General features: G+C 38.1%; 1 pseudogene; it reads left to right on the forward strand.

Moving 5' to 3' along the window:
• Positions 1–25184, forward strand: part of LOC144331430 (cyclin-Y-like protein 2) — a 77303-nt pseudogene that overhangs the window by 44187 nt on the left and 7932 nt on the right.

Below are 25184 nucleotides of genomic sequence, written 5' to 3' on the forward strand. Positions count from 1 at the left end.
ATGAATCCAGGAGCTGGTTTTTTGAAAAGATCAACAAAATTGATAGACGGCTAGCAAGACTAATAGAGAAGAAAAGAGAGAAGAATCAAATAGATGCAATAAAAAATGATAAAGGGGATATCATCACCAACCCCACAGAAATACAAACTACCATCAGAGAATACTATAAACACGTCTACGCAAATAAACTAGAAAACCTAGAAGAAATGGATAATTTCCTGGACACTTACACTCTCCCAAGACTAAACAAGGAAGAAATTGAATCCCTGAATAGACCAATAGCAGGCTCTGAAATTGAGGCAATCATTAATAACCTACCAACCAAAAAAAGTCTAGGACCAGACAGATTCACAGCTGAATGATACCAAAGGTACAAGGAAGAGCTGGTACCATTCCTTCTGAAACTATTCCAATCAATAAAAAAAGAGAGAATCCTCCCTAACTCATTTTATGAGGCCAACATCATCCTGATACCAAAGCCTGGCAGAAACACAACAAAAAAAGAGAATTTTAGACCAATATCCCTGATGAACATTGATGCAAAAATCCTCAATAAAATACTGCAAACCAAATCCAGCAGCACATCAAAAAGCTTATCCACCATGATCAAGTGGGCTTCATTCCTGGGATGCAAGGCTGGTTCAATATACGCAAATCAATAAATGTAATCCAGCATATAAACAGAACCAAAGACAAAAACAACATGACTATCTCAATAGATGCAGAAAAGGCCTTTGACAAAATTCATCAGCCCTTCATGCTAAAAACTCTCAATAAATTCGGTATTGATGGAACGTATCTCAAAATAATAACAGCTATTTATGACAAACCCACAGTCAATATCATACTGAATGGGCAAAAACTGGAGGCATTCCCTTTGAAAACTGGCACAAGAGAGGGATGCCCTCTCTCACCACTCCTATTCAACATAGTGTGGGAATTTCTGGTTAGGGCAATCAGGCAAGAGAAATAAATAAATGGCATTCAGTTAGGAAAAGAAGAAGTCAAATTGTCTCTGTTTGCAGATGACATGATTGTATATTTTGAAAACCCCATTGTCTCAGCGCAAAATCTCCTTAAGCTGATAAGCAACTTCAGCAAAGTCTCAGGATGCAAAATCAATGTGCAAAAATCACAAGCATTCTCATACACCAGTAACACACAAACAGAGAGCCAAATCATGAATGAACTCCAATTCACAATAGCTTCAAAGAGAATAAAACACCTAGGAATCCAACTTACAAGGGATGTAAAGGACGTCTTCAAGGAGAACTAAAACCGCTGCTCAGTGAAATAAAAGAGGACACAAACAAATGGAAGAACATACCATGCTCATGGATAGGCAGAATAAACATTTTGAAAATGGCCATACTGCCCAAGGTAATTTATAGATTCAATGCCATCCCCATTAAGCTACCAATGACTTTCTTCACATATTTGGAAAAAACTGCTTTAAAGTTCATATGGAACCAAAAAAGGGCCTGCATTGCCAAGACAATCCTAAGCCAAAAGAACAAAGCTGGAGGCATCATGCTACCTGACTTCAAACTATACCACAAGGCTACAGTAACCAAAGCAGGATGGTACTGGTACCAAAACAGAGATATAGACCAATGGAACAGAACAGAGCCCTCAGAAATAATACCACACATCTACAGCCATCTGATATTTGACAAACCTGACAAAAACAAGAAATGGGGAAAGGATTCCCTATTTAATAAATGGTGCTGGGAAAATTGGATAGCCATAAGTAGAAAGCTGAAACTGGATCCTTTCCTTACTCCTTATACGAAAATTAATTCAAGATGGATTAGAGACTTAAATGTTAGACCTAATACCATAAAAACCCTAGAAGAAAACCCAGGTAATACCATTCAGGACATAGGCATGGGCAAAGAATTCATGTCTAAAACAACAAAAGCAATGGCAACAAAAGCCAAAATTGACAAATGGGATCTAATTAAACTGAAGAGCTTCTGCACAGCAAAAGAAACTACCATCAGAGTGAATAGGCAACCTACAGAATGGGAGAAAATTTTTGCAATCTACTCATCTGACAAAGGACTAATATCCAGAACCTACAAAGAACTCAAACAAATTTACAAGAAAAAAAACAACCCCATCAAAAAGTAGGCAAAGGATATGAACAGACATTTCTCAAAAGAAGACATGCATACAGCCAACAGACACATGAAAAAATGCTCATCATCACTGGCCATCAGAGAAATGCAAATCAAAACCACAATGAGATACCATCTCACACCGGTTAGAATGGCAATCATTAAAAAGTCAGGAAACAACAGGTGCTGGAGAGGATGTGGAGCAATAGGAACACTTTTACACTGTTGGTGGAATTGTAAACTAGTTCAACCATTATGGAAAACAGTATGGCGATTCCTCAAGGATCTAGAACTAGAAGTACCATATGACCCAGCCATCCCATTACTAGGTATATACCCAAAGGATTATAAATCATGCTGCTATAAAGACACATGCACACGTATGTTTATTGCGGCACTATTCACAATAGCAAAGACTTGGAATCAACCCAAATGTCCATCAGTGACAGACTGGATTAAGAAAATGTGGCACATATACACCATGGAATACTATGCAGCCATAAAAAGGGATGAGTTTGTGTCCTTTGTAGGGACATGGATGCAGCTGGAAACCATCATTCTCAGCAAACTATCGCAAGAACAGAAAACCAAACACCACATGTTCTCACTCATAGGTGGGAACTGAACAATGAGATCACTTGGACTGGGGAAGGGGAACATCACACACCGGGGCCTTTCATGGGGAGGAGGAAGGGGGAGGGATTGCACTGAGAGTTATACCTGATGTAAATGACGAGTTGATGGGTGCTGACGAATTGATGGGTGCAGCACAGCAACATGGCACAAGTATACATATGTAACAAACCTGCATGTTATGCACATGTACCCTAGAACTTAAAGTATAATAAAAAAATTAAACCTAAGACCTGAAATATGAAACAATAAAACATTGGGAAAACTCTCTGGGATACTGGACTCAGCAAATATTTCTTGAATATTTCATAAGCACAGGCAGCCAAAGCAAAAATGGGCAAATTAGGTCACATCAAGTTAAAAAGCTTCTTCACAGAAAAGGAAACAATCAACTAAGTGAAGATACAACCCACAGAATGGGGTAAGATATTTGAAAACTATCTGACAAGGGATTAATTACCAAAATATTTTAGAAGCTCAAATAAGTCCATAGAAAAAAAAATCTAATAATCTTATTTTTAAAATGTGCAAAATATCTGAATAGGCATTTCTCAAAAGAGGATACATTAGCCAGCATGATGACACGTGCCTGTGGTTTCAGCTCTTTGGGAGGCTTATTATTACCTGAGCCTGAGAGGTTGAGGCTGCAGTGAGCTTTGATTGTGCCACTGCACTCCAACCTGAGTGACAAAGTGAGACCCTGTTTCAAAACTAAGAAAGGCATACAAATAGCAGGTAGGTATATGAAAAGATACTCAACATCAATATCATTGATCTTCAGAGAACTGCAAATCAAAATTACAATGAGAGATCATCTCACCCCACTTAAAATGGCTTTTATTCTAAAGATAGCCAATAACAAATGCTGATGAGGATACAGAGAAAATGTGACCCTCATACACTGTTAGTGGGAATGTCATTTAAGTACAACCACTATGGAGAAACGTTTGGAGTTTCTGAAAACTAAAAATAGAGCTACCATATGATCCAGCAATCCTACTGCTGGGTATATATGCAAAAGAAAGGAAGTCAGAATATCAGAGATACCTGCACTCTCATGTATATTGCAGCACTATTCACAACACCCAAGATTTGGAAGCATTCCAAGTTTCCATCAACAGATAAGTGGCTAAAGAAAATGTGGTACATATACACAATGGAGTACTATTCAACCACGAAAGAGAATGAGATCCTGTTATTTGCAAGAACATGGACGGAAATGTTCAGTGAAATAAGCCAGGCACGGAAAAACAAACTTCACATGTTCTTACTTATTTGTGGGAGCTAAAAATTAATTCATTTTTTTGTTTGTTTGTTTTTTGAGATGTAGTCTTGCTCTGTCACCCAGGCTGGAGTGCAGTGGTGCTGTCGGCTCACTGCAACCTCCGCCTCCTGGGGTCAAGTGATTCTCCTACCTTCACCTCACAAGTAGCTGAGATTACAGGCGTGTGCCACCATGCCTGGCTAATTTTTGTATTTTTAGTAGTGATGAGGTTTCGCCATGCTGGCCAGGCTGATCTCGAACTCCTGACCTCGTGATCTACCCGCCTTGGCCTCCCAAAGTGCTGGGATTATAGGCATGAGCCAGTGCGCCTGGCCTCAAACAATTTAACTCATGAAGACGTAGAGTAGGAGAATCGTTAGCAGAGGCTGGTAAAAGTAGTATGGGGGATGAGGAGTAAGGGGTAATGGTTAATAGATACACACATATAGTTAGAAAAAATAAATAAGATCAATATTTGATAGCACAACAGGGTGACAACAGTCAATAATTATTTAATTGTACATTTTACAGTAACTAAAAGGGTGCAATTGAATTATTTGTAAAACAAAGGTATGCTTGAAGCATGATGGATACTTCATTTACCCCGATGTGATTATTACACATTGTAGTCATCAAAATATTTTATATACCACACAAATATATACAGCTATAATATACCCCAAAAACATTTTTAAAGACTTTCATTCAGAATTACTACACTGTATATTTACAAGCGAATTGAGGATTCTTGTGACTAAGAAGAGACTCACTAGTGATGGTCAGTTGGTTTTGAAATGGCTGCTAAATTACTGCTTTGCTAATTGTAGAAACTGAGTTGTCATGGTGATATTGCTAGTAACCATTTTAGCAAAGGATGTAACAAAATGAATTTGAAACAAATAGAAGTACTTTGAAAGTTGCAGAAGGTAAAATGCTCTTAATCACTACTGTCATCAGTCTGTAAATTGGTTTCTTGAAGGGAGCAAAATTTGTAATTATGAACACTTAGCTCTGCTATAATGGCAGCTAAATTGTTCTCAAAACCTGCAGTGAATCCAGTAGGGCTCTAGTTCTAGTTACAAGGTCAGAGAATATGCAGAGAAATGTGCGGGTTTCCACAGATGTGAGCTCCAGAAGCAGTGGTGGCAGAAGCCAGCTCCAGTTCTACACAATGCTGTTTGTGAGCCCAGAAGCACTCAGATCTATGCTCTGAACAGGAGCTATGTTCACGATTTTTAGAAAATGTAAAACATTGCAACAAAGTGTGTAATGTACACTTATCTTGTCCCTCTGCTGTTGATTGTAATGATCTCTTTTGGACTGTAAATTGAACCATTGAAAAATTAGTGTTTATCAGATTTTTCTTAAAACTTTTCAACATCTGTTTGTCTTGTTAGAATATATTTTCCTTCAGAAACATCACTAATTATCAGGGAAATGCAAATGAAAACCACAGTGTGATACCACCTTACTCCTGCAAGAATGGCCATAATTTAAATATTGAAAAATCGTACATGTTGGTATGGATTTGGTGAGAAGGGAACGCTTACACTGCTGATAGGAATGTAAACTAGTAAAACCACTGTGGAAAACAGTACTGCCATTCAATCCAGCAATCTCACACTGGGTATCTACCCAAAACAAAAGAAGTCATATGAAAAAGACACATGCGTTTTAGACATGAAGTCTTTGCCCATGCCTATGTCCTGAATGGTACTACCTAGGTTTTCCTCTAGGGTTTTTATGGTATTAGGTCTAACATTTAAGTCTCTAATCCATCTTGAATTAATTTTTGTATAAGGAGTAAGGAAAGGATCCAGTTTGAGCTTTCTACTTATGGCTAGCCAATTTTCCCAACACCATTTATTAAATAGGGAATCCTTTCCCCGTTTCTTGTCATGTCTAAAACACCAAAAGCAACGGCAGCAAAAGCCAAAATTGACAAATGGGATCTAATTAAACTGAAGAGCTTCTGCACAGCAAAAGAAACTACCATCAGAGTGAACAGACAACCTACAGAATGGGAGAACATTTTTGCAATCTACTCATCTGACAAATGGCTAATATCCAGAACCTACAAAGAACTCAAACAAATTTACAAGAAAAAAACAAACAACCCCATCAAAAAGTGGGCAAAGGATATGAACAGACATTTCTCAAAAGAAGACATGCATACAGCCAACAGACACATGAAAAAATGCTCATCATCACTGGCCATCAGAGAAATGCAAATCAAAACCACAATGAGATACCATCTCACACCAGTTAGAATGGCAATCATTAAAAAGTCAGGAAACAACAGGTGCTGGAGAGGATGTGGAGAAATAGGAACACTTTTACACTGTTGGTGGAATTGTAAACTAGTTCAACCATTATGGAAAACAGTATGGCGATTCCTCAAGGATCTAGAACTAGATGTACCATATGACCCAGCCATCCCATTACTGGGTATATACCCAAAGGATTATAAATCATGCTGCTATAAAGACACATGCACACGTATGTTTATTGCAGCACTATTCACAATAGCAAAGACTTGGAATCAACCCAAATGTCCATCAGTGACAGACTGGATTAAGAAAATGTGGCACATATACACCATGGAATACTATGCAGCCATAAAAAAGGATGAGTTTATGTCCTTTGTAGGGACATGGATGCAGCTGGAAACCATCATTCTTAGCAAACTATCACAAGAACAGAAAACCAAACACCGCATGTTCTCACTCATAGGTGGGAACTGAACAATGAGATCACTTGGACTTGGGAAGGGGAACATCACACACCGGGGCCTATCATGGGGATGGGGGAGGGGGAGGGATTGCATTGGGAGTTATACCTGATGTAAATGACGAGTTGATGGGTGCTGACGAGTTGATGGGTGCAGCACAGCAACATGGCACAAGTATACATATGTAACAAACCTGCACGTTATGCACATGTACCCTAGAACTTAAAGTATAATAATAAAAAATAAATAAATAAATAAATAAAAAGAAAAAGACACATGCCCATGCATTTTGATAGCAGCACAATTTGCAACTGCAAAAATATGGACTGCCCATCAGTGAATGCGTAGATAAAGAAAGCTTGGAATATATACACCATGGAATACTGCTGAGCCATAAAACAGAATGAAATAATGGCCTTTGCAGCAATTTGGATGGAGCTGGATGCCATTATTCTAAGTGAAGTAACCCAGGAATGGAAAACCAAATATCATATGTTCTCACTTATAGGTGGGAGCTAAGCTATGAGGATTTTATATGTATTTATACACATACACACACACACACATACACATACATACACACATACATATAAGTTAACCTGAGAAAATTTGCTGTGCCTGTAAAGGGTATGCTATTCAGCCATTTAAAAAACAACAAGAAACTAAGAAGATACATATCCTGTAGACATAATGGGTTTCTTCAGTAACTAAGCCTCTATTAATAAACATGTTATATAAAATATTGTATTTTATACATTTAAAATACGTTTGTGGAAAAACATAAGAGATTATGAAGTGCATATATTCCTATAGTAAATTAAGTCCTGATTAGCTGATTATTAAAGCATTATCTGATTTACATTCCCACAGTCTTATGGTTGTATGAATAGAAAATTAATGTTAGAAGTAGTTTCAGTGGGGTTTTCAGTTAAACAAATGAGAAAACCACATATCTGCTTATATCCTAACTGCTTTCCATACCAGAGAACATCAAGCATTTGTTGACTTATCCAATGGATAAAACATTAAAACTTTAAAACCAAGAAACCTAATATGTTGTTGAGGTATTAATTGTTTTTATACAATTAAGTCTTCACAAGGATTACTATGAAAGTGGTAAGATTACTCTAGTTTTATATTTATTTAAACATTTGACAAAGTGCTGCATACAGTGGCTCATGTCTGTAATACCAGCACTTTGGGAGGCCAAGGTGGGAGTATCACTTAATCACAGGAGTTTAACACCAGCCTGGGCAACAAGTGAGACCCTGACTCTACAAAAAGAATTTTTAAAAAGTGGCATGGACATGTAGTCCCAGCTACTTGAAAGGCTAGGATCATGCCACTGCACTTTAGCCTGAGTGACAGAGCAAGACCCTGTCTCAAAACAAACAAATAAACAAAGATCTTTGGCCAGGACAGCTGAATAATCATGTGGCAGAGGGCTGCTCCCAGCCTGTTCCCCTCACTGCATTCAACTCATCCCCACATTCTGTTCTGGCCAGGGGTGACAGATGCGGAGCACATTGGGGTTTCATTTCCAACTTAGAGGAAACACTGTGTAAGGCCAGCATCCTACAAAAAGGTATGTCATAAAATGGGTTTAGTCTAGCCAAGGTGTTTCTCTTTGATCTTTCTACCATCTGAAGTGTAAAGAGTATTCCTGCCCCATAATAGTGACAGCTAATAAATGGCATCCATCATTTCTGTCATCTGATCACTATTGCGGCGCCTTGGGAGTGAGCATGGAGTTTGAGTTGTGCAATGGAACCCTCAAAAATGGGCCCTAAGTCAGCTGCACAAGTGCAGAGAAGCCTGTCGCCTTTCTCCTCATCCCAAACTTGGGGTGCTGGATGCAGAATGGACTGCAAGCAGCTGTGCCCTGTTTGGACATTAGTGTAGGAATCCACCTGCATAGCCTGTATTTGTTTCAAAAAAGAATTTGGAGCTATTCTAGTAGCTCAGTGTGATATTTTTAAATAAACAGAGAAAAATTTTATTAACTGACTTAACCAAAAAATACTGCCTATTAAATTCATTTAATATTGCTTAAGGAGTATCTACAAAATCCTGAGCTCAAGTGTTTTCTTGCAAAAGAAGTGAAAGTAAGGACAGAGACCCTTTCAAATGAAGAATCACTAAGAAACAAAATATTTATAAGCAGTATAACATCTACTTATGCACATTTTTTAAGGTTATACCATAGTCAATTTGCATCAGGTCTGATATTTTTAAATAAACGGAGAAAAATTTTATTAACTGACTTAACAAAAAAAAACTGCCTATTCAATTCATTTAATATTGTTTAAGGAGTATCTACAAAATTCTGACCTCAGTGTTGTCTTGCAAAACAAGTGGAAGTAAGGACAGAGACCCTTTCAAATGAAGAATCACTGAGAAACAAAATATTTATAAGTAGTATAACATTTACTTATGCACAGTTTTAAAGATTATATCATAATCAATTTGCATCAGGCTCTCCAATTTAGGAACACTGAGAGGATTTCCCTGTAGGGGAAGTTTTCACATAAATGTTGAAGAAATTGTTAAAACTGAAAACTTTTCCGTATTTGATAATCTACTGGGGTGCCAATCCAGTGTGCTGTCTTATATTTCTAAGGTCTATCTCCAGTATGTGTTATCATGGGTCTTGGAGCAAGTATCATGTAAATGAAGGCATTTCCACATTCTTTACATTCATAGGGTTTTGTTTGTTTGTTTGTTTGTTGAGACGGAGTCTCGCTCTGTCGCCCAGGCTGGAGTGCAGTGGCCGGATCTCAGCTCACTGCAAGCTCCGCCTCCTGGGTTCACGCCATTCTCCCGCCTCAGCCTCCCGAGTAGCTGGGACCACAGGCGCCCGCCACCTTGCCCGGCTAATTTTTTGTATTTTGTATTAGAGACGGCATTTCACCGTGTTAGCCAGCATGGTCTCGATCTCCTGACCTCGTGATCCGCCCATCTCGGCCTCCCAAAGTGCTGGGATTACAGGCTTGAGCCACCGCGCCCGGCCACATTCATAGGTTTTATTTCAAAAATGAGTTCTTATCTTCATGTGGAACTGGGACAATTGAAGACCTTACCATGGATGTTTGTATTTATAAGGGTTTTCTCCATTGAATCCTTTCATGTTTTTAAAGAAATGAAAAAGCTGAAGGATTTACCATGTTTCTTAAGATTATGTCATTTTTCTCCATATTAAATTCGAATATGTCTTTGAAAGCACATGGGAAAATCAAGTTTATTAACACAGTTTTTACATTCATGTTATTTTTGTTTTTCTAAGTTTTCAGAGAGAACTGGGAAAGTTGCATGCTTTCTTGTATTTCTTAGATAGTAGGGTTCTGTACAGTGTGAGTTCTTTCATGTGTTCTAATAAACTAGAGCACATGGTGATTTTACCACATTTCTTAACATGAAATAATGTTTTTGAATTAACATTGTCCTGAGTTGGTTTTGTTGTGTTTCTCCTTCCCCAGGAATGAGTTGGAAAGGCAATTCTTGAAGCTAATTAATTATAATATCAGCATTACTGGCAGTCTTATAGCAGATTCTACTTCAATATTCGCACCTTGGCACACGACAACAGCCTGTATTCTCCAGTTTATCTTCTTGACAGAGAAAGAGCATGAAAGCTGGAGGTAAGGCTACGAAGTTACTAAGTGGGTTTTCAGTCAAACACCAATGCCAACATCTGTGACTAGGTCATATTAAGTAGTGATTAGAAAAATGGAAAGCTTCAAAATTAACTAACATACTGAAGAGCTTATTAACTTTTTGGCATTATATTTCCTGTATCTTTTATGGTTTTTACAAGGATCCACATTATTAGAAAATTATAGATATTATCTTCTCTTTTGTGACCATAATTCAGAATATTTTAATCAAATTTAGTTCATGTGTAATCTTTCCCTTGTGAACCTTTACCTTTACAAATAATCATACATAAATGATTTCTTGTTACTGTATTCTGAGCAATGTCTACATACATAATGCACTTACCACTCGACTATTTTTTATTATTCAGTTTGCAAATTTATGTCATTTTCTACTGTACATACCACAGTGCAGTCAGTCCCATGGGTTTGTTAGACAAAGCATTAGTGCCTAAGCCGAGAGACCTGCACTTAGACTGTATAAGGTGTGTGTGTCTCAAGTACTGGATGCAGAAAGTTCATGGGATTTTACTGGAAATGATAAAATTTATGGGACAAAGTAATATTTGTGGTTTGTGACTTTTGGTAAGTACACATCAAAGTTACAGCTGACAAGGGATGAACATTTAAAATAGGCATATTCTGTGGTGCCTTGGAATTATTTTAAAATAATACATTTTCTATCATAATTAATGTGCAAGTGAAGTAGTGCCTTTTGATGCTTTAGTCATTAGACTTCTTTGATATTCCAATACAATCCAGCACATGCCTGCATCGTTAAAATTTGCTTTGAATTATATAATAACTGCTATAGATTGGGTAGAGTTTGAATAGATTAATAAACTAGCTTTTTGCAAAAGTGTACATTCATCATGTTTAAGGAACAAGTACACAGGTAACAGATGATACTGCTGTTAGAAGCCTGTCACAATACTGTGACGTCTTTGGGAGCCCAATTTTTAAGTAACTTAATAAAACAAGTTCCCCTTTGCTCCAGCAATCTAATTCTAGCCCTGAAAGGAGATTACGGTAGTGAGTTGACAGAACTTGGCAGTGTAAACATCAGCCAAGTAGCTATAACTGGGCCGGGCGCTGTGGCTCATGCCTCTAATTCCATCACTTTGGGAGGCCAAGGTGGGTGGATCACAAGGTCAGGAATTCAAGACCAACCTGGCCAAGATGGTGAAACCCCGTTGCTACTAAAAATATGAAAATTAGCTTGGCATGGTGGCGGGTGCCTGTAATGCCAGCTACTCGGGAGACTGAGGCAGAGAATTGCTTGAACTTGGGAGGCGGAGGTTGCAGTGGGCCAAGATTGTGCCATTGCACTCCAGCCTGGGTGACAGAGCAAGACTCCTTCTCAAATAAATAAATAAATAGTAAAAAATAAAAAAAAAAGCAGCTGTAACTGAACTATTTAAAGAAGTTGCATGTGTGGCTTATCATCAGTGGTGACTGTTAAAAAGTTGGAACCCTTTTTAAAATTGTACCTCTTTTCTGTTTGACATTCTTAGGCTTTTTCAAGGATGGAACAATACAAAGTTTTCTATAGTGCTGCCAAGAACGGGTCTTTGAGTGCTGGTGATTTATTTCATCTTCAGCGTGCTAAGGCCATCCTCTTCTGAAGGAAGAAATGAGGGGTAATGTAACATCTGAACCCCTCATCCAAAAGATGGGAAAATATCACTTCTCCTGGCTAAAGAACTAAAAAAGTTGGTATTTTCAAAAGAAGAAACACCTCAATTCAAGTAAACTCAAGGACAACTAAGATTGTACTTCATAGTAAAGGATGAGACCTTGTCAGGGTAACAACATACTCTTACACTATTCTGTCCTGTTTAATGTAAAAGGAGTTATAAAAACCACTCCAAAGTGAAGACTCCTGCCCACACACAGATATTTGCTTAGTATGTGGGCTGATAGCTGTGATCTATGTGAGACTTTTAAAACAATAGCTTAACTTTTTAGATTTTAAAGATAACTTTTCTGTTTATGTTTTCTCTTTTCCCCAATATTGCTGCATTTGGAATCAGTGCAGTATCACTGTTAAAACATGGGAGTCTAACAACTCCTAAAGCCACTAAGAGCAGACCCAGAATTGTCAGGTATGGAAGGGCTCTTCCTTCCTACTTTTACCAGTAACTACTAGTTACTGGTGATTATCAAGCAAAAGCTGCCAGATAACATTTGCCATTCACATCCTTTGTAAGCCCTTCTTATTAGCATTTTAGCATGTTTGGGGTCATAAAAAGAGAAAATATTGGTTATTGATTATCTACTTTTATGAAGGTCTGTGGTGTATTTCTTGTGAACTATAATGGTTCTCATTTGCTGATAAATTTCCTTATTGTCAAGTAAACGTATTCAAAGATGATTTCATAGTGCCAAGCAACATGGTGATCCAGTGGTTATGTAAAAATAATAAAATATGAGGTGTCCTGAAAGTTTTGGGGCAGTTTTTAGCTTTAATATAGTGTGCCTGGGCCCTCCAGAGGACTGCAGCATATATGTACATGCTGTGAATCTTTACAAAATATCATTTGGAAGTGTAATTGTATTTCTTCTTTTTATTTTTAATAGATGGTGTCTCACTATATTGCCCAAGCTACAGTGCAATCAGAGACACAATCATAGCGCACCACAGCCTGAAAACCCTGGCCTCAAGCAATCTTCCCATGTCAGTCTACCAAGTAGCTGGGACCATAGGTGTGTACCACCGCCTCTAGGTTTATTTTGCAGAATTTGAATGTTAAGCTTTTAACTTTTTGTTTCAGTCAATATCTGCTATCTTCAAGAAGGGCTGAAATGAAAAATCAAAAGCTTAATATTCAGGAGCTAGGCATGCTTGTAGTCCCAGCTACTCACAAGTCTTAAATGGGAGAATCACTTGAGGCTCAGCCTTGGAGGCTGCAGTGCGCTGTGATTGTGCCTGTAAGCAGCCATTGCACTCCAGCCTTGACAACATAATGAGACCCTGTCACTTTTAAAAATGGCAAAACTAAATAAACATAAAAGAAATACAAGTTTTTCAATGATGTTTTGTAAATGTTTGTAGCATTGTTACTTCTACAAGTATCAAAGCTTAAAATTACACTAAGAATTTTGGAATTCTTGTGTTTTACTTTTCTCTTGTACAGTAGCTCTTTGCAGGGCTTTTATCTACATTGATAACCTCAAATTATTTTCCCTAGATATGATAAAGAGGAGGATATGTGTTAATTCACATGTAACTAATTAGAAGGAATTGGACCCTAACAGCAGTAGGTGATGTAATACATTTTATTATACCACGTGTTAACCTGGGTGCAGGTATCATATTTCATGTCCTGCTATTTAAAAAGAACGTCCATAAGCCTTAGGAACCCCACCTCCTGAAAAAGTATCATTTATGGAATGCAGACCTTAGAGATTGAAGTATTGATTGCAGTTTTATTTTCAAAAGATAAATGCTACAATTGATGTGGTTTTCATTTCTCATGTTTATATTAAAAGAAAACCTAGTAAACTATTTAATTAAAATGTGGCAAGTGTGTTTATAACACTTTTATTCACATAGTGTTCTCTCTGCCTAACTTAAATGGTTTAAATCAGTTTTGATATGTCTTAAAGCATTTTTGTAAGTTGCCTTGACCATACACAAGTTGAAGATGTAATATTTGTTTTCTCTTTTTTTTTTTTTTCTTTTTTTTTGAGACAGAGCCTAGGTCTGTTGCCCAGGCTGGAGTGCAGTGGCATGATCTCGGCTCACTGCAACCTCTGCCTGCTGGGTTTAAGCAATTCTCCTGCCTCAGCCTCCTGAGTGGCTGGGACTACAGGTGCATGCCGCCACACCCGGCTGATTTTTTGTGTTTTAGTAGAGACCGGGTTTCACTGTGTTGCCCAGGCTAGTCTCAAACTCGTGACCTCAGGCAGTCCACCCGCCAGGGCCTCCCAAAGTTCTAGGATTACAGGCGTGAGCCACCATGCCCGGCCTTCAATTTTAAGATAATTTATTACACTTAAAATAACACTTTGGCCACAATACGTAGTGGCATAATGCATTAGATGGCATCTTTGAATAGTTGATTATTGTGTCTGAGAGGAAAAACACATTAGAATATGAAATTAGGTAAATACACCAAAGAGAAAGGATTTCCAGGAATAGTGTAGAATTAGAATGAGGGTGTTTGAAGTTTTCAGTTACACAGAAAAAAAAAATGGAAGTACAGAAAGTAGAATTAAAGTTGCTGTGCAGAGGGTGACTTAAACCACATAATTTGACTTTAGCATACTGTTTTCAAGCTTACATTTTAGTTAAAAATAAATGACTGGTTTTTTGGGTTTTTTTAGAATTAAAATTCTAGCCACACAGCTTCAGTGATTCTCACTAAATCCTGATAATATTGGTATATTTTTATTCATTTTAATTATTTAGTACCTAAGGTAAAATCTTCAACTCATCACCATATCTTGATAAATTGCAAACTAGAATCAATGATCTGTATTAAACTTAGAAGAAAAAGTATATGATGAATCCTTGTTTATAAGATGGTTTGCACCTTATAATATGCCATTAACTAAGTAGAAGTACTGACATCTATAAGTGGTCAAAGATTTAAAAATCAGTTTGGCAGAGGGACACTGGACATAAATTCATGACTTCAAGAGTAAGTCAGGGTTGCGCGCAGTGGCTCAGGCCTGTGATCCCAGCAGTTTGGGAGGCTGAGGTGGGCAGATCACTTGAACCCAGCAGTTCAAGACCAGCCTGGCCAACATGGCAAAACCCCTTCTCTACTAAAAATACAAAAATTAGCCAAGCATGGTGGCAACTGCTTATGGTCCTAGCTCCTCGGGAGACAGAAGCACGAGAATTGCTTGAGCCTGGGAGGCAGAGGTTGCAGTGAGCCATGATCATGCTTGCACTCCAGCCTGGGCGACTTTGTCTCAAAAAAAAAAAAAAAAAAGAATAAATCAATAGAATAAGGAACACTAACATTATTCTCTCTTTTGGCTTGAATTCTAGAAGGGAATATAGTCATTTAGATAAATGAAAAATTGGGTCAGCTTAGAATAAGAATATAAATGTCACTGAGTGGGCAGGTTCTCCAACAAATGTCATGGGGCATGGAAACTAAGTTGCTAGTAGGTGGTAATTATGGCAGTTTTCTTAGAGTTTGATACCTGGGAAAGATTAGTTCTTTAACATATGACTATGAAAAGGATTATCTGAGTACCAAAGCTCTAATTTACTTTCACTCTTTGGGTTATTTTAACATTCGTAATACAGACATGAGTGAAATTTTACTCTGGTAGAGCGTGAACTAACACTTCACATTTTCATTACAAGGAAAAGACAAAGATCTGAAATATGTATTTGTAGCACAAAAGCAGTTGCCTATTGGCAGTTTTATATAGTTCATTCTGAGATGAACTATCTAATCTTAGGGCTCAGTGTTTCTAGAGAAATTTTATTCTGGTCTTTTATTCACATTTTCTTTTTATGTAACCTAGATGCCCATACATTACTGAAATCAAACAACACTAAATCCTGATTTTACTACAACTCAAGGTTCAGTTTTTTGATGTAGTTTTCCCACATTTCCAAATACACTATTCCTTGGTTTTAAAAAAACATGCCAAAGCCAATCTTAACCAAAAACCAAATTACTCTTGATTCTGTATTCAGGTTATGCAGTGTTTCCAGAAACTAATTTTGCTGCAGTGTGCTGGTTAGCTAGAATCTTTCATCACCCCAGTCCTTTCCCTAACCACATTTAAGATTTCTGTGGCTTCATTTTTTCCTCACACAGCATCCTTGAATATGGAACTATATCTTTGACAGCTGGCAGAGAAATTTCCCAGGTAAGTGCTAGCTTCTATGCAAATTTGTAGAGAACACCCAGAATCTATCAAGTTAAGGATTAGATGACCTTAAGTCTAACTGCCACTTATTTACCCATTTGGGCCCAACATTGTGCCAGCAAGCAATGCAAAAGATCTAGGAGCCCTTCACTGAAGCCTGCCCCCTACAACACAGGTTTCTAAGGCAATTTCTACTGAACTCCTTTTTTTTTTTTTTTTTTTTTTTTTGAGATGGAGTCTAGCTCTGTTGCCAAGGCTGGAGTGCAGTGGCGCAATCTCAGCTCACTGCAACCTCCACCTCCCAGGTTCAAGCGCTTCTCCTGCCTCAGCTTCCCGAGTAGCTGGGATTACAGGTGCCTGCCGCCATGCCCAGCTAATTTTTGTATTTTTGGTAGAGACAGAGTTTCACCATTTTGGCCAGGCTGGTCTTGAACTCCTGACCTTGTGATCCGTCCACCTCGGCCTCCCAAAGTGCTGGAATTACAGGTATGAGCCACTGCGCCTTGTGACTATTGAACTCTTTTAAATACATTTGGCAAGTGACAGAACATGTACGTAATGTGAAATTTAAGGAATATCAGCTTGTGGTTTAGGATTTCTAGGGTACGGAAAGAACAACTAACTGGGAAAGAAAAATGGTATAGATATTATAAGAATCTTGAGTCCAGTGAAAAATGGTTAACATTCTTTAAAAAGGAACAGGTTAGATGACTCTTATAATTGGTGTAAGGAAGCTGAGCAATTGGACTGTGATTAGGAAAACTCAGTGATAGTCCCAGAACCTAAGGTCTTTAATAAAATATGAGTGGTATCTCCTTCAAAAGACCTCCATGGATTCCCAAAATAAGCTGCTTGCTTCTTTAAAAAAATATATTGCTTCATTTCACCGTCTCAATTCTACAAAACTTTACCTGTCACCTCAAGCTGGTGACTCCTATGTCTCTTCAGTGTGAAAACCAACTCACAAGCAGAGCTTCAAGTGTGTTATCCACCTCTTCTTCCAGCCCGTTTCACCCAAGACCCTTAGAACCCTCCTCAAACAAAATCGATTATCCCAGCCTCACCCTTGCCTTTTCTGCTACTTTCCATGTGGCAGTGCTTGATGTCTGTCATCATGACCCAGTGCCAAAGCATTAGCACCAGGTTCTGGAACATGCAGGTTGTATGTAGCTTGCAAGCTAACTGACCCCTTGTGATTCCCTTTATGTGAGCCCTCTGTGTGCGTTCTCTGAAACACCTGATTTGCAACCAATTTGCTGCACTTGCTGATTCTGACCTACTCACAACCTTAATCATATATTCTCAATCTAGCCTGAGGATGAGGTTGTACCCCTTCCTTCCAAAACCTGTTTTCTTTGGCATTAATGCCTTGTTCTGAAGGTAACCCCCTCTCATCTAATGGAGAGGATTCCATCTCTACCTCTAAAATCAGCCTTCTATAGTCATCTCCTCCACCAATTCTCCTCTTCAAAATTGTATTTCACCTCCCCAAACTGGGGATGCAGCAATTTTGGTTCATTCCTCTAAAGGTCCCAGTGTTTTTCAAGACGTGATCCCCACCCACCTCCCTCTCATCAGCTGAAAGAGCTTGTGAAAAATGCAGCTTCTCTAAATGCAGCATGGTATCCTCGATTTGATCCTGTGACAGATAAAGAACATGAGTGGAAAACCTGATGAAGTCTGGAGTTAGTAGTAATGTGCCAACATTGATTTTTTAGTTTTAACAAATGTACCATGTCAATACGAGATGTTCACATTAGTGGGGAACTGGTAAGGGCATACAGAAACTGAGTTATTTTGGTGACTTTTTAAAGTTTCTTTTTATAAAATAGCCTTTTGGGCCCCAGAACTAATGAATCTTAATTCCTGGGACTGAGGCCTGGGAATCTAAAGTTGTAACACATATCCTAAATGATTCTTAGATTCCAATTGAAATCCTTGTCTTGTCAATTTCCTTTTATTTCTTGTCTGAACAGTTGCCTCTCCCTTGTTTCACTTATCTTAACCTGCGTTAATCTTTGAACTCTTCTGAATCCTAGGATTTAAGTACTGTTATCTGTTTTTCCCAGATGAGAAAACTGAATACTAAGAGGTGGCGTGTCCAGGATCATAGAGCTCATAAAAGGTGAAGCTGGGACTTATATTCCCAATCAGCCTGGCTCCCAAGTCTATGCTTACAGCCGCTCTGCATCAACCCTATTTCTTCTATTCATGATGAGCTCAAGAACTCTGTAACTAAATCAACAAAAAACACCATTCTCACCAATATTATCCTGGGCCCACCTATTTCTCCACCTTTTTAAGTCCAGCAGTCCCTCTTGCTTCATTCGGCATGTGGACTTTGCCCTTTCCCTTCTTTTTTTTTGTTTGTATTTGTTTTTGTTTTGAGACGGAATCTCGCTCTGTCACCCAGGCTGGAGTGAAGTGGCGTGATCTCTGGTCACTGCAAGCTCCACCTCCTGGGTTCACGCCATTCTCCCGCCTCAGCCTCCCAAGTAGCTGGGACTACAGGCGCCCGCCACCACGCCCGGCTAATTTGTTTTGTATTTTTAGTAGAGACCGGATTTCACTGTATTAGCCAGGATGGTCTCGATCTCCTGACCTCGTGATCTGCCCGCCTCGGCCTCCCAAAGTGCTGGGATTACAGGCGTGAGTCACCGCGCCCGGCCCCCTTCTTTTCCACTGGGGGAAAATGAGCAATGGGAAAGCATGGGGAAGATGTGCTGATGAGAGCCCTGCACGCAGAAGGTGGAAGGTGCAGTTGCCCTTCTCTCAGGACTCAGCTCAACAACTATATTTTCTAGTCTGCCTCTCCCAGCTGCTTTAACTTAGATACTAATGTAATGAAGTTCACAGCCCCTGCCTTGACATGAAATTACATGCTCTCATATATTACTAATTCACTTCTCACTAGATTTATGTGGTCTCCCTGAAACACTTTAAGCTCCTAATTACAGAGTCATGTCTCCCACATACTTGTCTCAGAGTATGACGGAGAATGCTGACATACCAGGCCTTAAAGTGAGGTAGTGTTGGTAGATTGGTGGCCAATCCTTATTTTGCCAAAGCAGCAGTCGGCAGAAGGTGATGTGAAAATAGCACCTCAGGCTCAGTAAGCATCTGGTTAGATTACCAGGGAGAAGCCAACCCTCAGTTTGTACCTGGGCTTCCTGATGTGGACTTACAGCTCAGCAGCAAATTGTGGATCCAACAGCTGAATAGAAAAGTTTTGGGAGTTTCTGTCTTCCAACCAGATGCACAAAAAAGCATCGTGTCTATTCAGATTGTTTCAGCATAAATGGAGCATTTATAAAATGGAAGGGAATCTCGGGCAATGACTGTTTTTCCACGTACCTCAATTTCTTCAAGTGGATCATGAAACAATAACAGGATTGCTGGGAGAAACCTAGGAAGTATATTCAATTAAAGCATATTTTAAATAGTTCTGCTCCTGTGATTGGAATTTGCTTGAGTAATACAATTTTTGCTGCTTATATTTTAAGTACATCTGAAAAATCTGATTCTAAAATTAAAATCCACATCTCTCCTTACATATCCTTAGGAAGCAGTGTATCTGCATGCAAACATGAAGAAAAAGAGACTTCTATGGCATCTCTTTATTTTCTTTGCTATCGCTTTAATACATTTTAAAATTAATGTACATTAATTGGGAACAAATAAACAAAAGCACATTTCTTTTTGTCATAAATAACTAATCTCCATATTTAACAAAAATCTTAAATCATTATTTTACCTTCCTACAAATACAATACATGCAAAAATTTTTTTGCAAATAATAAAGTTAACAGAAATATATGGGACTAACATAACATACAGCTGCCATTCTACTGACTCTCAGGAACAAAATAAAAACAAGACTTACCAAGATGCTCTGGGTTTTCTTTTGTTAGTGTTAAAACTTCAGATTTATAATCTCATCTATATTATATAGATTTTAGCCACGATAATGTCCACCTGTGGTACATTGTCAAAAACAATGGGACTTCATGTTGGTTCAAACTGTATGTATAGTATGTACATTTTGTGAGTGTGTATCTACAGAATATATATAATGTAGATGAGAGATTTAGTGACTTTTGATATGAGTTTGTTTCAGGTAGATTACTGAGGCCAAGTGAGGTACATACTAATTCAGTAGTTTAAATGCAGGCATTCAGTACTCTTTATGATGTCCAGATATGTATAGTACCTGTCCCATGCAGTGTACGCACTGTCATGTTAAATCCAGAACTTACACATCAGAACCAGTGATATTTTATTTGTAGACAATCAACTTGAATCTTTAAATTATTACTGGCAGGTGATTATAAATCTGCTTTACCCTTTATCTGAAAAGCTAAATCCTTGTGGCATTAAGATTTTCTTTCTACAATTCCAGTTTCTATTTCTTGGAGACACATTGCTGATCAGCCAATTGAATGGTGATATTTAGGGAAAAGACAGAAATAATTCCTACCATCTGGATTTTTTCAGAATTGGGAAAGGAGAAAAACTATTCCCAAAGACAATGAAAATCCATTCTAGCAAGATGGTGCAATGACCTGCAAAGAAAAATGCACTCCAGGCACACCCGGGGGCACAGTGCAGGAGTTCTTCAGAGGGTGGTCACTGAGTACTTCAATGAGTAGAATAGGGGTGGGAGGATCCATATGATAGGGTATCAGACTTGACACTAGAGTCAGGTGTATTAACATTCCAGCCAGTACTGCCACACCCTGAGTGTGTCATCTTGAAAAGATTTGTTTTCTTATTTCAACTTGCATTTTTATTAAGTATACGATGCATTTTATTGACAGAGCTTGAAAGATAGGAAAATATTCTCAAAAAAAACACAAGAATGTGACTATCAGAAAAATCTAATGATATATTTAATTTGTTAAAAATTCTAATTTTTATTTGTTATTCTCCTGAGAATGTGTAGTAAGTATCTGAGGTTTGTACCTTCCGGGGGTGGTTTCAAGCAGAATCTCAGGGCTTAGTTTTAGGGATATTACTGGGTAAGAAGGAAAAATTCTTTTCCTTTACCTGCAGAGGAATTAATACAGTTCCACAAGAAATTGTGATAGATCAATTGGTGATTAAAAAAAAAAATCAGTTTCTTTTTTCTGTAGGGCAGAGTATTTGTGATAGTGGATAAATCTATTCTGTAGGTGGGTGCGGTGGCTCAAGCCTGTAATCCCAGCAATTTGGGAGGCTGAGGTGGGTGGATCACCTGAGGTTAAGAGTTCAAGATCCGCCTGACCAACATGGAGAAACCCCATCTCTACTAAAAATGCAATATTAGCCGGGGGTGATGGCACACATCTGTAATCCCAGCTACTCAGGAGAGTGAGGCAGGAGAATAGCTTGAACCCAGGAGGCGGAGGGTGTGCTGAGCCAAGATCACGCCATTGCACTCCAGCCTTGCAACAAGAGTGAAACTCCATCTCAAAAAAAAAACAAACAAAAACCAAATGAATAACCTTGACTGAAAATCAGAGACCTGAGCCCGCTGACTGCAGGCTAAGGCCAATCTTGACCTGTCAAAGGAGTTCATGAATAGTATAGTCATTTCTTCTTGGGGAGCTTTCACTACAGCTGTCCCAGCCTGCTCAGAGCAGCCATTGAAGGAGCTTTATATTGAGTGAAGCTACAGAGCCTGGGAAAGCTGGGAATGCACAGGCAGACATGGTGAGAGTTGAGATGGGAGGCGGGTTGTGATGTCCTCTGTGAGGGTGTAATTGTTATTCTCCTGAGGCTGTTTCTCGATACTGTCAAATAAATTCAGATGTAGGTAAGAAGTGACTTTATTCTAAAGGAGTATTGCAATGGGGAAAGCATCAAGCATCAAATCTACAAGCATCTCAAAAGGGGCAGAAAAAGGCTGTGTTTCATATGGAGGAGCAAACAAGATTAGAAGGAAGGTGGTAGGAAGAGAGGAGAATGGAGAATGGCAAAATCAGATTCAAGGGTAGAGAATGTTTTGCCCTAAAGTCAGCCTTTTCTTAGGAGGGGCATAAAGGTGGGGTGTGTGTTAGCTCAGACTGAAGGTGGAGCAGAGTCCAGGAGCCTGAGGAAAGGAGAGAAACTTAAAGTTTGTTTAACAAGTATTTTGTTCTGAACACCGAAGATAAAATTATTTGTTTATGAGAGAAAAATGAGAATTTAGAGTTTGTGCATCTGTGATATCTAAAAGAGGAAGCATCATCTAAAGTCATAAAAAAAAGGGTATTTATTTGCAGTAAGCTGTTCCTGTAAAACACAAAGGATGGAGAGTTCTTAATCGTGGCCGTTTACCAATATTTACTACCCACCACATCTTTCCCTTTCACAAAGTAAAGTGATGTCCTATCATATTTTTTTCCTGTACAGTTTTTTCCATTTGGTTTTTCTGAGTTGTATCCTATATAATAACCTGGTAAACACAGGTAAAATTTCTCTGCTAACTTCTGTGAGTAGTTTTATCAGATTATTAAACTTGAGCCAAGGGGGTTATGGAAGCTTATGATTTATGGACAGTAGCTCAGAAGTATAGATGGAATCACTGGAACCCAGGAAGCAAAGGTTGCAGTGAGCCAAGATCGCGCTATTGCACTCCAGGGTGACAGAGTGAGACTTTGTCTCAAAAATAAATAAATATATTAAATAAAACATTTTACATATTTTAAAATCTTGTTTTAATCAATTATTTGTAATTTTGTTAATATCAAAGACCCACCTCTAGAAAAAGTTTTGTAATTTTCTTCTTAATCATGCCCAACTAAATTATACAACTCTGTTTTCTAAAAAAAAAATAAAGTTCCTATTAACTAATCTGATTACAGTTTACATAGTTGATTCAAAATATGCTTAGACTTTGTGTTTCACCTAAATATTTCTCTTTCTTGGACAACCCAGTCATTTTATTTTAGGACAAAAAATTTACCATACAAAATTCCTTCTTACATAAAATTGCTTTTTTTACCTTCTTTATCAAAAATACCTGTTTATATCTTAAACTTTCTTTACATCTCTTATTTCTTGGTTCCTTTTACCTCATTTTATACATAATTTTATAGAAGCTTTGAATTAGACAAAAATATTTACCTTTTAATAACATTTAAAAATGTTTTCCTATATTTTTTAAGTTGGAAATTACTCAGCTACTTAATATCTATTAATAAGCTTAGATTCCCAATCATATGACAAGTCTGTTTACAAGTATTTATTCCATTACATTTACACAATTATTTAATATTTTACCTAGATTATTTATGAAAACTGTGATAGTCATTATTTAAGGTAAATTCCCTGTTAACTATTTTTATAGCTGTGAATTTCAGGTGTTTATTTAAGTAATTTTCTTAAGGCTAAATATAAGAGTATTTTTACTAATAACTCAGAATTTAGCTGTTTTCATTAAGCCAACATATTCCATGTCTTATCAAAAATTACACAAGCAAAGATCATTCTGTCTTGGGCTGGGTTTTATAGTTTTATAACCCTTATGACAAATCTTATAGTATTCTGCAGGAATAAGCATGAAATCACTTGATCAACACATACAAACAGACCGGGCACAGTGACTCACAGCTGTAATCCCAGCACTTTGGGAGGCCAAGGCGGGCAGATCACCTGAGGTCGGGAGTTCGAGACCAGACTGACCAACAAGGAGAAACCCCGTCTCTGCTAAAAATACAAAATTAGCTGGGCGTGGTGGCACATGCCTGTAATCCCAGCTACTTGGGAGGCTGAGGCAGGAGAATCACTTGAACTCGGGAAGCGGAGGTTGTGGTGAGCTGAGATTGCACCATTGCACTCCAGTCTGGGCAACAAGAGTGAAACTCCATCTTAAAAAAATGCTAATAATTCTTACATTTCTAATATTATTTTGTCAATAATTTGAAAGCCACCTTATTTATAAAAGATTTTACTTAAGTCACATGAACTTGAAAAAGCATTTGACTAGTCTTTTTTATGATATAATGGTTGATTTATGTACTTTTATTTTTCTTTAAACAAATTGATTAGAGCTATCTATTTATAGTAGGGAAACATTGTGTACACAACACATAAATACATAAACCTATTAGCTACGCTGACAGAAGTATGTCTTATAGATTCATAAGACCTTTTTTTCCTATTTGAGACTTTTAAATTTTTTTCTCTTTTTATTTTTGTTTTTTATTTAAATAGATTTTCGGTGAACAGGTGGTATTTGGTTACATGGATATGTTCTTTAGTGGTGATTTCTGAGATTTTGGTGCACCCATCACCTGAGCAGTGTGCACTACCCAATATGTAGTCTTTTATCCCTCACCCACCTCCTACCCTTTCCCCCAAGTCCCCAAAGTCTATTGTATCATTCTTATGCCTTTGCATCCTCATAGCTTAGCTCCCACTTATGAATGAGAGCACATGATGTTTGGTTTTCTATTCCTCAGTTACTTCACTTAGGATAATGGTCTCCAGTTTCATCCATGTTGCTATGAATGCCATTATTTTGTTCTTTTTTATGGGTGAGTAGTATCCTTGGCATAAATGCAGTCTAGGGAACTCCAAGGCTACTGAGAGTAAGTGGGATAGAGACATGCATGAGAGTGGATAATTCTTATTCTCTAGGCCCTCCCTGCTTCATGAGTGTAAGCTGCTTTGGCACTTATGAGCGGCACCTGCCAAGGTTGCAAGGACTCAGGGATGCAAGGACGGAAGAGGGAAAGAGGACATTCTTCCTTCTCTCCCTCATGTACCCTGGGCATATCTACTAGGAAAAGAAGGGAACCAGGTGTGCCTGCTCCCCTCTTTCTAGATGGGTAGCCATCAATCTTCAGTCTATACCCCTTTCAAATGTATCCTGAACCCCTGGGACTCCTTTGAAAAAACATCTTTTCCTTTCTCCTCTGTCCTCTTCACAGATAGGTAATTGTGTCTCCATACTGTGGGACATTTTCCTCAGTTGCATC

This window comes from Macaca mulatta, chromosome 9 (assembly GCF_049350105.2).
Source record: "Macaca mulatta isolate MMU2019108-1 chromosome 9, T2T-MMU8v2.0, whole genome shotgun sequence".
Taxonomy (NCBI): domain Eukaryota; kingdom Metazoa; phylum Chordata; class Mammalia; order Primates; family Cercopithecidae; genus Macaca; species Macaca mulatta.